Source organism: Pelodiscus sinensis, chromosome 18 (genome assembly GCF_052426305.1).
Source record: "Pelodiscus sinensis isolate ZL-2025 chromosome 18, ASM5242630v1, whole genome shotgun sequence".
NCBI classification, from domain to species: Eukaryota; Metazoa; Chordata; order Testudines; family Trionychidae; genus Pelodiscus; species Pelodiscus sinensis.
The window spans coordinates 8754345-8767715 of NC_143069.1; the positions used below are offsets into that span (position 1 = coordinate 8754345).

The following is a 13371-nucleotide window of genomic DNA, read 5'->3' on the forward strand; positions in this document are numbered from 1 at the left end:
AATTCAAACTGAAAAACAGGGGTTTTCTCTGTCTCTTCTGTGTTTGAGAGGTAGAGTAGTCTCTTCCAAGACTGAGGGAAATGGGAGAATGGGAAGCGACTGTCTAGGAAGGAGAACGGCAGAAAGGGATCTAGGGGTTATAGTGGACCACAAGCTGAATATGAGTCAGCAGTGTGATGCTCTTGCAAAGAAAGCAAACATGATTCTGAGATGCTTTAACAGGTGTGTTGTGAGCAAGACATGACAAATCATTCTTCTGCTCTACTCTGCGCTGGTTAGGCCTCAGTTGGAGTATTGTGTCCTGTTCTGGGCACCGCATTTCAAGAAAGATGTGGTGAAATTGGAGAGGGTCCAGAGAAGAGCAACAAGACTCATTAAAGGTCTAGAGAACATGACCTATGAAGGAAGGCTGAAAGAATTGGGTTTGTTTAGTTTAGAAAAGAGAAGATTGAGAGGAGACATGATAGTCGTTTTCAGGTATCTAAAAGTGTGTCATAAGGGGGAGGGAGAAAACTTGTTCATCTTGGCCTCTGGGGATAGAACAAGAAGCAATGGGCTTAAACTGCAGCAAGGGAGGTGTAGGTTGGACATTAGAAAAAAGTTCCTAACTGTCAGGGTTGTCAAACACTGGAATAAATTGCCCAGAGAGGTTGTGGAATCCCCATCTCCGGAGATATTTAAGAGTAGGTTAGATAAATGTCTATCAGGGATGGTCTAGACAGTATTTGGTCCTGTCATAGGGGCAGGGGACTGGACTCGATGACCTCTCGAGGTCCTTCCAGCCCTAGTATTCTATGATTCTATGATTCTCTCTCCAAGAATGGATTTCTTAGAATGTGTAAGTAGGGAAAACTTTAGCTAGTCCGTCAGGATTTGTTGTTTTCCTTGTTTGGGGATTTGGAAATAATGTCTAAGCTGTTAATTATGTTTTTCTTTTTTCTTTGTAACCAAGTTTTAGCCAATGGGGTTTCCGTGAGTATCTTTATCAATTTGGTGGCTCTTTCCATCTAACCACTTTATTGTGCTTGCTACTGTAGTTTTATTTTGATAATAAAGAATTGTTGTATCTTGTAATTAACTGGGATTGGTTGATTGTTGTGTCCTTAGGACTCAGTGCCTACTTACAGGGGCAGAGTTCATTGTTGTCTGTGAATCTCCTGTTTTCCCAACATGAGCCCTGGCACCATGAGAAGAACAGGTGTGATGGGGAGAAAAGCAGGTGTGATGGGTTTGCTGCTCTTTACTGCATAGCTGAGTGGGGATGGCAACTTTGCAGCTTTACACTCTTGCGCAATGCCGTTATTCCTGAAAATAATCGGCGTAACAGCATCGCGCAAGAGGGTTTTTCTTGCACAGAAAGGGGCAGTGCAGACAGCTCCTTCTGGCGCAAGAGCCTCTTCTGCAAAAATGGTGGCTCATTAGGCGATATTCCACGCTTAGCCTCATTTGCATATTTCTCAGGCAAGAAGCCGCGAGTGCAGACATAGCCTGACTCAGCCAGCCGCGAGTGCAACAGGGCCTCATTTATCCCATCAAATGCAGAGGGGCCAGATCAGATCAGCACAAATCCAGATTCTCTGGGGAATGGGGCAGTGCGAGGCTGCATCGCCACCTAGCGGCCACAGGAGGAATTGCCGGCCCTTGTCCCTGTGTGTGCTGGTTGGGAGGTTCCCATGGAAAGCAGCACAGTAGAAGGTTGGAAATAAAGGGCTCTAGTGCCCCCCCAGGAGTGTGTGGCCCCAAGGACCATACGAGAAGGGGCTGTCTCCCTGAAGCGGGTTCCCCCAGGGCCAACGGGCCAAGTGTGGATGTGACCTGTGGGCCCATGAGAAGGGGAATGATGTTGGTCTCCAAGGGAGGGGAACACCTGGCCTGGGGCAAGTCCCTTCAGCTGAGCCTGCCCAGAGATGCTCTCAGTATCTGTATCGTTCTGCAGCTGGCGGGCGGGGGGGGGGAGGGAGAGGGGGAGGGAAGGGGCTGTCTGTGTGTTGCTGGGGGAGGCTTATGAGCCTGGCTTCCCACAGCAGGTCTAAGGGCTGCCCAGGCCCAACCAGGATCTGCAAACAGAAAGGGCTTGGTTCTTAGCTGTTACATGGGAGTCCTAGTTCCCAACCTCCTCCTCTAACCCTTAGTCCCCACTCCCCTCCCAGAGCTGGGACCAGGGCCAAATGTGCCTGACTACTAGCTTACTCCTGCCAGGTAGCCAGCAGCTGCACAAACACAGCTTATGTCCCTCTCTAGGGGCCTAGCCACACACCCACTGGCAGCTCAGTGGGCAAGGTTTATGTGGCACATGGGAAAGTCCCTGAGTCTCTCCTGGTTGGTGACCCATTGGGTTGAATGGAATTTCTCTTGCTCCCATTTTCTTTTGAACCTGGCTGATTTAATTCACAGGCTGACTAAAGACCCTTAGAACCAAGCGTTACAGTGTAAAGCCGCCAACACCGCTCAGCTATGGTGCAAGGGGCAGTGAACCCAGGTGTTCCCCTTCATGCCCATTCCTCGCATGGTGCCAGGGCTTGTGTTGCACGTGGGCAGGTTTGCAAGCTGAGCAGGAGGCTTTAAAGAATCAAAGCCTCCAAAGCCAGGAAATGCCACTTACTGTTCCCTAAACACCCTTAACTCTGTCCCTTCACTAACAGGCCTCACAACAGCTTCCTTTAATTGCATGATCACTTCCTGATTTTATTTACATGAGTCACCAACCACTTGGATCTAGAAACAAAGAAAGGGGGAGGGGAATCGTCATGGAAATAATGGTCAGTCAATGATTGAATTTCAGAACCTGTGGTCTCCTGGCTCCCCACAGACAGAGGAGACTTCCCTTTCTCCCCACAGGGATACGGACAAGCTGGAGCTGCAGGACACTGAGCCAGGCTGATAATTTCCTCGGTTTTGCAAAGACCTCTAATTAACTGTGATTGCACGAGATGTCGCCTGCCGATAAGAGGCAAGGGATACCAGAAGAGATGAAATATTATTGACTTCCTGTAGCTGCAACCACCAGCTGAGTACCTTATTTGAGGAGGGGTGGAGCTGCGCATTAGGGGATCGGTGGTACCCTTCACTGTCCCATTATGGGATCTGCTCTCACCATCCTTTTCCTCGGTGAGTATTGCAGAGAGCCAGGGGCATGCGCCTGTGGGGAGATCTGAGACCAGGGCATGTGCCCATTGGAGGGAAACTGAGGCATGTGTCCAATGGGGAGGGTGGAAGAAGCCTGCAGTGTAGGGCAGGGAGTAGCCTGTGGGGCTACTGGAGCGGCTGGCCGCAGGATGCCCAGTCAGGGAGTGGGGGGCACCCCTAGGAATGGCTCAAACTTCCCAGAAGGGTGGCTAGAGGCAGGACATTTGCCTGGCAGGGGTGAGGTGGGGGGGGGGGGGCAGTGACCTCACAGTGGCTTTGGGCAGCCCTCAGCATATGAGGCAAAGGGCAGGTGGGGAGGTGGTGACCTCACAGAGGGACCCACATCTCAGGCTGATAAAGGGGGGGGCGGGCCCAGGGGACTTTGGAGACCCCCGGTTGCTTTAGCTCTGGTGCGTCTCCTCCTCACGGTTCCTTTGTGCTCTGTGAGTTCCACATCCCGACACCTTTGTGCAAAAGGTAAGAGCCCCCAGGGGTTTGGATCCCGCCCGGGGCCGGCTGGGTTCCTCCATCCCGCCCGCATTTCTGCTCTGTTCTTACCTCTTCTGTGCCCTTCCCCTGCTGCTCCCCCCCCCCAGCTTGTGACACAACAGACAAGCTGAGGGATGGGGTGAGATTTGCAGGAGCCCGTGGGGCGGGGGATGCAGCCCCCGTTGTGGGGACTGGTGAGGTGGGGCTGGAACAGGTCTATGCCGGTGTCTTTCAGAAGAAAGCTCCACCCCCCACAGCTTAGACTCGCCCCTGATTGGCTGAGCAGGGGCTGTTGATGTGTAGGAGACTCAGGGTATGTCTACACTACAGAGTTAATTCGAACTAAGCGAATTCAAACTAACGCGTCTAGAACTAAAAACTAGTTCGAATTAGCATTTTGCTAATTCGAACTAGCATGTCCACATTGAGTGGACCCTGAACAGGGCTTAAGGATGGCCGGAAGAAGTGCCGGCAGGGCATCAGAGGAGGACTTAGAGCGTGGAGATGCTGTCTCAGGCTAGCCGAGGGCTGCGCTTAAAGGGTCCCGACCCCCAGCCCGGACAGACAGTTCTCAGGGGTGCCCCGCTTGAAAACCAGTCCTGGCTTGGAGTTCCCGGAGTGCCCACACTGGGCACATCACAGCACTCGGCCATCAGCCCGACTGCACTTGCCGCAGGCTGCCATCTGGGGAGAAGGGGCAATTGGGAGGCTGCAGGAGAGCTTCCACCCCCAGAAGCCCGCAGAGCCAGCCCAGTCCTCCCCATCGGGGGCTCGTACCCCATTCCTCCCTCACCTCCTTCCACTTACCCTTCCCTAGCCCCCCTTCCTGATGTACAAAGTAAAGATAACGTTTCTTCCAACATTGACTCTGTCTTTATTGAACAAAACTGGGGGAGACTGGGAAAAGGAGGTGGGAGAGGGGAAGAGAAAGGCTGGGAGAGGGGAGGGCAACTAACATGATCAGGGGTTGGGAACAGGTCCCAGATGAAGAGAGGCTACAGAGACTGGGACTGTTCAGCTTAGAAAAGAGGAGATGGAGCGGGGACAGGCTAGAGGTCTCTAAAAGCAGGGTTTGGATGGAGAGGGTGCATTCAGAAAAGTTCTTCATGAGTTCCCATAAAGAAGGACTAGAGGACACCAGAGGAAAGGAATAGGTAGCAGGCTTCAAACTAGTAAGAGAAAGTTAAGTATCAGAGGGGTAGACGTGTTAGTCTGAATCTGCAAAAGCAACGAGGAGTCCTGTGGCATCTTATAGACTAAATGAAGTGTAGGAGCATAAGCTTTCGTGGGCAAAGACCCACTTTGTGAGATGCATGTAGTGGAAATTTCCAGAGGCAGGAATAAATATGCAGGCCAGGATCAGGCTGGAGATGAGGAGGTGGATCCAATCAAGGAGGATGAGGCCCACTTCTAGCAGCTGATCTGGAGGTGTGAATTCCAAGAGAGCAGAAGCTGTTTTTGTAGTTAGCAAGCCATTCACAGTGTTTGTTTAATCCAGAGTTGATTGTGTCAAACTTAAAGATGAACTGTAGCTCAGCAGTTTCTCTTTGAAGTCTGGTCCTGAAGTTTTTTTGCTGCAGGATGGCTACTTTTAGATCTGCAATTGTGTGTCCAGGAAGATTGAAGTGTTCCCCTACAGGTTTTTGTATGTTGCCATTCCTAATATCAGATTTGTGTCCATTGATTCTTTTAGGTAGGGACTGTCCTGTTTGGCCGATGTATATAGCAGTGGGTCATTGTTGGCACATGATGGCCTATATTACGTTGGTGGATGTGCAGGAGAATGTACCAGTGAGAGTATGGCTGATCTGGTTAGGTCCTGTGATGGTGTTGCTGGTGTATATATGTGGGCAGAGTTGGCAGCGAGGTTTGTTGCAAGGATTGGTTCCTGAGTTGGAGTGATTATGGTGCGTTGTGTAGTTGCTGGTGAGAATCTGCTTCAGGTTGGCGTGTTGTGTGTGGGCAAGGGCCGGCCTATCTCCCAAGGCAAATAGTTAACCTGTGGAACTCCTTGCTGCAGGAGGCTGTGAAGGCTACAACTGGAACAGAGTTTAAAGGGAAGTGAGATCAAGTCATGGAGGTTGGGTCCATGGAGTAGTCTTAGCCAGAGGGTAGGAGTGGTGTCCCTGCCCAAGGTTTGTGGAAGGCTGGAGAGGGATGGCACGAGACAAATGGCTTGCTCACTGTCTTCGGTCCATCCCCTCCAGGGTCCCTAGGGTTGGCCGCTGTCGGCAGACAGGCTACTGGGCTAGATGGACCTTTGGTCTGACCCAGGACGGCCATTGTAAGCTCAGATCTCAGGGTCGGGGGTCTCAGTGGACCATCTTGATTTTCATGCACTCCTGCTCCTGGGTGGCCAGGCTGGCAGCTCTCCTGCCCTAGCCGTCCACTTTCCTGTGACCTAGTGCGGAGATCGTGGACGAGGTCCACGATATCCGCACTAGCCCAGGTGGGTGCCCGCCTCTTGCGGTCCCGGGCAAGCTCCCGGGAGCTGCCAGCCTGGTCCCGGGAAGAGGGGGTGGGCTGGGGGACATCGGGTGGGTGGCTCTGTGCCGTGCCAGGTGCAGGGTCTGCTAGCTGGGTGCTGGCAGGCTTGCACCTGGCACGGGCACCGTAGCCAGCCCGTGCCCCTTTAAGGGGTCTGGGGCCTGGAGGGGGGGCAATAGAGTTTCTCTGGTGTTGGCCAGAGTGGCCACCAGGGAAACCTGGGGAGGGCTAGCCTCCCACTCGTTCGAATTAAGGGGCTACATACCCCTTAATTCAACTAGTAAGTTCGAACTAGGCTTAATCCTCGTAAAATGAGGTTTTCCTAGTTCGAACTAAGTGCTCCGCTAGTTCGATTTAAATTCGAACTAGCGGAGCGCTAGTGTAGCGCCTAGGAATGTTAGTTCGAACTCACGTCCGTCAGTTCGAACTAACATTGTAGTGTAGACATACCCTCAGGTCCTTGCAGTGCCTGTGCAAGACCGAACCGATAATCAAGGGGCCATTTGGGGGCTGGGGGCAATTGCTCTGGGGAGCGGGAATCCCTGGATTTCGCTCTTCAGGCTGCGCCCCAAGCTCCCCTTTGCTCCTTTCATTTGCAGAATGGCCAAACGCTTCAGACAATTCTTTAAGAACACCCTGAAGATGGCCCCAGGGCCGGTGGGGAGCAGCTCCTCCGTCCCCGCAGGCGGGGAAGCTGAATCCCACCAGCTCGGGGCGACTCGCCCACCGGCCAGGCCCACCCGGACCTGGCTCCAGGGGCGGCTGGGAAGGCGGGACCCAGCCCAGCGGGGCAGCCGGGTAGGGTGGCTCTGGGGCCTCCTCCTCTGTGGAGAGAAACATCTGCCCCGGGAGCCCAGCCCCCATTACCACCAGGGGGCATCGCCCTGCCCGGCCCCCGGGGACCTGCCAGTCTCCGGGAGCCCCCAGCCCGTCGCTCCCCGCACCAGCCCCTGTAGCTGTGGGTCCAGGTCCGTCAGCAGCAGCGCCTGGGCCTCCAGCTGCAGCCGGGCCACCTCCCGCAGCCGCTCAGACCCAGGTGAGGGGCCGTGAACACGCTGGGCCCAGGGGCTCACCCAGTACACGGGGGGGGGGGGGAGGGGCGGGGAGGGGCAGCCCCAGTGTCTGCCCTGCAGCCAGGGCAATGGATGGGGGCGGAGGCTGCTGCTTGGCTCTCTTGTTCCTGGTGGGGGCTCTGCTGAGGGCATTGGCAGATGTGAGGGTGGAAGGGGGATGGGTCCCTGCGAGGGGCGTGTGGGGCCCAACCGAAACCCTCTGGGACCCTGACATGGGGGCGCGTGACCCCTGCTGGGCGCTGGAGTCACCCTGTTCCCTTCCCTCCCGCACAGAGTCCCCCTGCGCCTCACCGGAGCGCTGCCGGGAGCGGGTGGACTCCTGGGTGGAGGACGTGTCCATTTACGACATCGAAGAGCAGCTCCACACCCGGGACACGGTAGGAACCTTCTCCACACGGGGGGGACCCGAGTGTGTCCGGCCCCTTCCCAGCACGTCCCCCCCCCGGGAGGGGCTTGTCCCTGGGGATCCCCCTGAGGCTCCTTCTCCTGCATGACATGGGCCCCCCAAGCTGGGGTCTCTTGTCATGCACCAGCTGGGCCCCCACAAGCCTGGGGCAGCAGTTGGGGGGGGAGTGTGGGTGCTTGGACAACCAGCAGCTCCCACCTCCACTCCTGGGAGACCTGAGCCCTGCCGCTGCCCGGGGGCGGGGGGGGACAGGCCCCAGGCTCACAGACTCTCTCTGGGGTGCAGAGCCCAGCCGCCCTCCAGCGGTTCCTCCTGGCCATCTCCACCGCCTGCCTCGCCGCCCTCCAAAGGGGCGAGGGCACCCTGGCGACGCGCTGCAGCAGGGACACCGTGGTGGCCAGGATTGTGGTGAGCGAGTCGCGGTGGCCGGGAGGAGGGGATGGGATACGAGGGGTGGACAGGGGTCTGCCTGGGCAATGGGTGTGGGTGGGGGACCTGGAAATGGTGGGGCCAGGAGAGCTGGAGGGGGTGGGTGGGTGGGGTTGGTGGAGGAGGGAGGGACAGAGAAATGGGGCAGGTCTGGGGTGCTGGACAGGAAGGGGGATTCGGGACAGGGAGGGGTCTCCCCGGGCCATGGGGAGGGGCTGGAAGACAGCGGAGGGGGCTGCTGGGGATGCGCCTGGGGAGCTGGGATGAGGAGGTTCAGAGGCTGGTCACCAGGGCAGTGAGGGGCAGGAGACGGCCTGGGGACAAGGACTGAGCTGGTCCCAGTTTGGGAGGGAGGTGCTGGGAGGGGCCCTGTGCCGGGCAGGGGGGCTACAGGGCAGCGGGAGGCAGTGGGGTTGGATCCTGCTGGGTGGGGGCGCTGGCCGTGTGAGCGTCTCTTGGGGGCCCCAGTCTCACACGCCCCTTTGTCTCCTTGGGTCTCCCAGGAGATCATGGAGGCCTCCCCCCCACCTCTGGTCTTGGCCAATTGCCTCAGCGCCGCCTGCAGCCTCAGGTACCGACCCCCCCGACCCCCCCCCAAGAGCAGATCCCCTGACCAGGGAGTGGGAAAGTCTCCTGCTGCTGAATTAACAGTCTCTGCCCCTCTCTCCTGCCAGCACCCTGAAGCCTCCCCTGCCGGCTCAGCTCCTGAGCCCCCTGCTGAGGGCGGCCGTGGGACAGACAGTGTCTGGGGACTGGCAGCAGGAGCCCACCCACAATCAGGTACGTCCCCTCCCTCGCCCCCCCCCCCCCAGCCAGGAGCAGGAGCAGCCTCTGGCGGCCTGGATCCCCCAACCCCAGCCCCCCCTCTGACCCAGGGCTCCCCCTTGCCTTGCAGGAGTTCAGCCGGGGCCTTGCTGACATCCTAGATGTCCTATTGGGCAATCTCCTCGCCGAGTCCCCAGACACCGCCCGGCTCCAGCTGATTCTGGAGGTGAGCCCCGTGGGGGGGACGGGGCCATTGGCCCTGCTTCCCCGGGGGGCCGAGAGAGGAGCTGTGTCAGTGCCTGGGTGGGGGGCACAGTCTGAGAGGAGCCCCAGGCTCTGCCCAGAACTGGCGCTTCCCTACGGGTCCTGACCTGCCTCTTTCCCCCCCAGCACCTGAGCCCCTGGCTGGAGTCCCGCCTGCCCCAGGAGCGAGCCAGGGCCCTTGGCAGCACCACGGCCCTGCTGCGAGTCACCACCACCCTCCCGGGGTTTGACGTAAGTGACCTTGGAGCCGGGGGCTCTGGGGCTGCAGGGCGCGGGGCTGGGAGCGTCCCTGGGAGGCAGAGGCAGGGTCAGGAATGGGCCGGGAGTGATCCGCGTTCCCCTTTCCCCGGGGAGGGGCGACTCTGGGCCTTTCAGGGAGCGGCCGTTTGCGTGGGACAGGATGCTGAGGGACCCCCCTTCTTCTCTCTCCCCTCAGAACTCAGCCGACTGGCCGAGGATGGGTCACCACGTGGCCCAGCTGGGCCTTTTCATTTTGGACCCTTCCGAGGACGTCAGCCGGCTGGCCCGGGAGGGGGTGCACCGCCTCTTCCAACTAGTCCTGCACCACAGGGGTAAGTAACCCAGCAGGAATCTGGGCCCCAGGGACACCCTGAGGGTGCCGGCGGCGGGGGGAGGGGACCCAGCCCTTTTCCCCCAGACTGGCCCAAGGGGGGATGCGTCCCTCTGTGTTCCCCTTCTGCCCCCTGTGCCCCTCCATTTGCCCAGGGATGCCTGCAGGGGCCCGTGGGAGGGGAAGGGCTCAGACCTGCCAGCAGAATGACCCTGTTGTGTCTCTTGCAGGCCTCAACATCCACCAGGCAGAGGACCTGTGGTGCAGGCACTGGTACAAGGAGAGGTGGGTCCTGGCTCACAGCAACAGCGTGCGGGTGGGAGAGGTAAGGACGCGCTGCCAGGGCAGGGCAGGGCTCGGGGGTGGGGCTGGCTGGGGCCCTCGTGCGGGTAGGACGCGGGGGGGAAGTGGGGAGTGAGTCGCTGATCGAATGGTCGATGCATTTTCCCTCGACTATTCGAGCCGTGGACAGGGCGGCGCTGCCCCTTTGTGACGCTGTCCCGGCGTTTCAAAGGGGCGGCGCTTCCTAGGGGCAGTGACGCACGGAGCCCGGATCTCCCGTAGGAGGGGAACCAGGGCGGGATGGGGGGCAACACTTTTCTATGGAGGTCGCTCCAAGATGTTGGCCAGTGGCCTATGGCTGCTCTGTTCTGCGGAGGGGGGTGAGGTCTGGGAGGGCCTTGGGGGCAGGAGGAAGGGGTGACCCGGGGCAGGGGTTTGGGGTGCCGGGTGAGGAGAGCGTCTGGGTGCAGGGTCTGGAAGGGAGTTTGGGGGAGGAGGAAGCTGTTTTAGACCCAGGAGTTGGGGCCGGGCTCTGGGCCGTCAGCTGAAACCTCCTGTGCTCTTGATTTCAGGTCTTTGGGCAGCTCTTCACACCAGAGCAGGAGAATGCCTTTCTGGAGACGGCTCTGCACGCTGCCCGCTCCCCCCTGCGGCGCCACAGCAAGGCCGGGCTGGTCCTGGCCCACGCCCTGCAGGGGCAGGCCCATCAGCTCCTGGAATACATGGTGAGCAGCAGGAGCAAATGCAGGAGAGTGGGGAGGGTCAGGGTCTCCTTCCCATCCCCTCAGGGAGTCCCCCGCCCCTTTCCTCAGGCTGACAGAATCCCTCCTGCCCCTGAGAGCGTCCTTGGGGTTGGGGGAGGCTCTGCACACACAAGCCGTGTCCTGGGAGATGGGAGGGGGGAGAGGTGTCAAGAGCCCTGGGAGGGGGGTCAGGAGCTCACCCTACGGGCTGCTGGCCTGACAGGGGGGTGAGCAGGGAGCAGAACAAGTCTCAGCACTGGGGGCAGGAGGGTGGAAATGCTGGGGGGGGCCCAGTACCCCTGACTCCCTGGGGATGGATCTTTGTCTGACAGATTCTGCTTCCCTTGCAGCAGGAAGACAGCCAGTGAGCGCACCAGGAGCTGAGGAGGCAGCAGCTGCGTCCCCACTTCCAACCCTGCAAATTGTATATAATTGTATTTTAATTATGATTAAACAACATTTGAAAGAACTTTTGGAGCAGGCTTGGTCAATCATTGTTAATCCTTCAGTCTCTCCATACGCAGCCAACAGTGGACAGCAGTTTTATATTCTGGAATGCAACATTAAAACATTAGACGGAAAGTCACTTTAAAAAGGAAAATCGAGAGGTTCCCTTTCAATCTGATGGCAACAACTCATTTACCTTTTTTTTTTCATTACCCAGATTTTTGTGAAAATTGACAAGTTTCCACGACCTCCGCACTAGGTCACAGGAAAGTGGCCGGCTAGGGCAGGAGAGCTGCCAGCCTGGCCACCCAGGATCAGGTGTGCGTGAAAATCAAGGGGGTCCACTGAGACCCCCCGACCCTGAGCCCTGAGCTTACAATGGCCGTCCTGGGTCAGACCAAAGGTCTATCTAACCCAGTAGCCTGTCTGCCGACAGCGGCCAACACTAGGGACCCTGGAGGGGATGGACCGAAGCCAGTGACCAAGCCATTTGTCTCGTGCCGTCCAGCCTTCCACAAACTTTGGGCAGGGACACCACTCCTACCCCCTGGCTAAGACTACTCCATGGACCCAACCTCCATGACTTGATCTCCCTTCCCTTTAAACTCTGTTCTAGTTGTAGCCTTCACAGCCTCCTGCAGCAAGGAGTTCCACAGGTTAACTCTTTGCTTTGGCAACAACAACAACAACTTTCTCTTACTAGTTTCAAGCCTGCTACCCATTCCTTTCCTTTGGTGTCCTCTAGTCCTTCTTTATGGGAACTCAGGAAGAACTTTTCTGAATGCACCCTCTCCACCCAACCCCTGCTTTTAGAGACCTCTATCCTGTCCCCCCTCCGTCTCCTCTTGTCTAAGCTGAACAGTCCCAGTCTCTGTAGCCTCTCTTCATCTGGGACCTGTTCCCAACCCCTGATCATGTTAGTTGCCCTCCCCTCTCCCAGCCTTTCTCTTCCCCTCTCCCACCTCCTTTTCCCAGTCTCCCCCACTTTTGTTCAATAAAGACAGAGTCAATGTTGGAAGAAACGTTATCTTTATTTTGTACATCAATAAGAAGGGGGGCTAGGGAAGGAGGTGAGGGAGGAATGGGGTACAAGCCCCCGATGGGGAGGACTGGGCTGGCTCTGCGGGCTTCTGGGGGTGGAAGCTCTCCTGCAGCTCCCCGATTGCCCCCTCTCCCCAGATGGCAGCCTGCGGCAAGTGCAGCCGGTCTGATGGCTGAGTGCTGTGATGTGCCCAGTGTGGGTACTCCGGGCAATCCAAGCCAGGACTGGTTTTCAAGCAGGGCACCCCTTAGAACTGTCTGTCCGGGGTGGGGGTCGGGACCCTTTAAGCGCAGCCCTCGGCTAGCCTGAGACAGCATCTCCACGCTCTAAGTCCTCTTCTGATGCCCTGCCGGCACTGCTTCCAGCCATCCTTAAGCCCTGTTCAGAGTCCACTCAATGTGGACTTGCTAGTTCGAATTAGCAAAACGCTAATTCGAACTAGTTTTTAGTTCTAGACGCTTTAGTTCGAATTAGCTTAGTTTGAATTAAATAATTCGAACTAAGTTAGTTCGAACTAGCGTTGTAGTGTAGACATACCCAGATATACTAATAAAGACTACTTGGTTGCTAGATGTTACAGAGCAACTGAGAAAAACAAAATATAACATAGAGAAAAATAATATCTCTGGGTGCAGATTAGATATAGCGTGTGTGTGTGTGTGTGTGTGTGTGTGTGTGTGTGTGTGTGTGTCGGGGGGAGGGGGAGGAGGGAGGCACATGGGCTTAGCACAGAGTTTAACCAAACAACAAAACAAAGAAAAATAACCTAATCACAACTAAATATACATTTTTCAATCTTAAAGTATTTACGCAAGAGAGCGTCTACACTGGCATGTGCCTTTGCACAAGAGCATCCGTGCCAGTGTAGACGCTCTCTTGCGCAAGAAATTCATGTTGCCTGTCTACACAGGCCTCTTGCGCAAGAACAGTTGCACAGGAGGGCTTATTGCTGAGCAGGAGCATCACAGTTCTTGCACAAGAAGCACTGATTTCACACATTAGAACGTCCGTGTTCTTGCGCAAGAACTCCCCTCCAGTGTAGACAGGCAGCACGTTTTTCCACAAAAGCGGCCACTTTGGCGCAAGATCGTGCCAATGCAGACACAGCCTACATGTTCCCTCAAATGTTGAATGGCTATTCATTTTCACTAGGGCAGGTCAAAAACTTCTCTCTAATCTAATTATTAATGGAAAGCTGGACTCTCAATTACATCACATTTTTCACAAAAAGTGATTTTTCACAGAAA

At 56.7% G+C, this 13371-nt stretch overlaps 1 protein-coding gene and 1 long non-coding RNA gene across 2 annotated transcripts in view; both read left to right on the forward strand.

Moving 5' to 3' along the window:
• Positions 1-13371, forward strand: part of LOC142823325 (uncharacterized) — a 167700-nt gene that overhangs the window by 37861 nt on the left and 116468 nt on the right. The gene's annotated exons all lie outside the window — the stretch shown is intronic.
• Positions 6727-7993, forward strand: LOC149523211 (uncharacterized). The gene is made up of 3 exons (XR_016347084.1): positions 6727-7138; positions 7449-7552; positions 7867-7993. It is a non-coding gene; the product is annotated as an uncharacterized LOC149523211 (long non-coding RNA).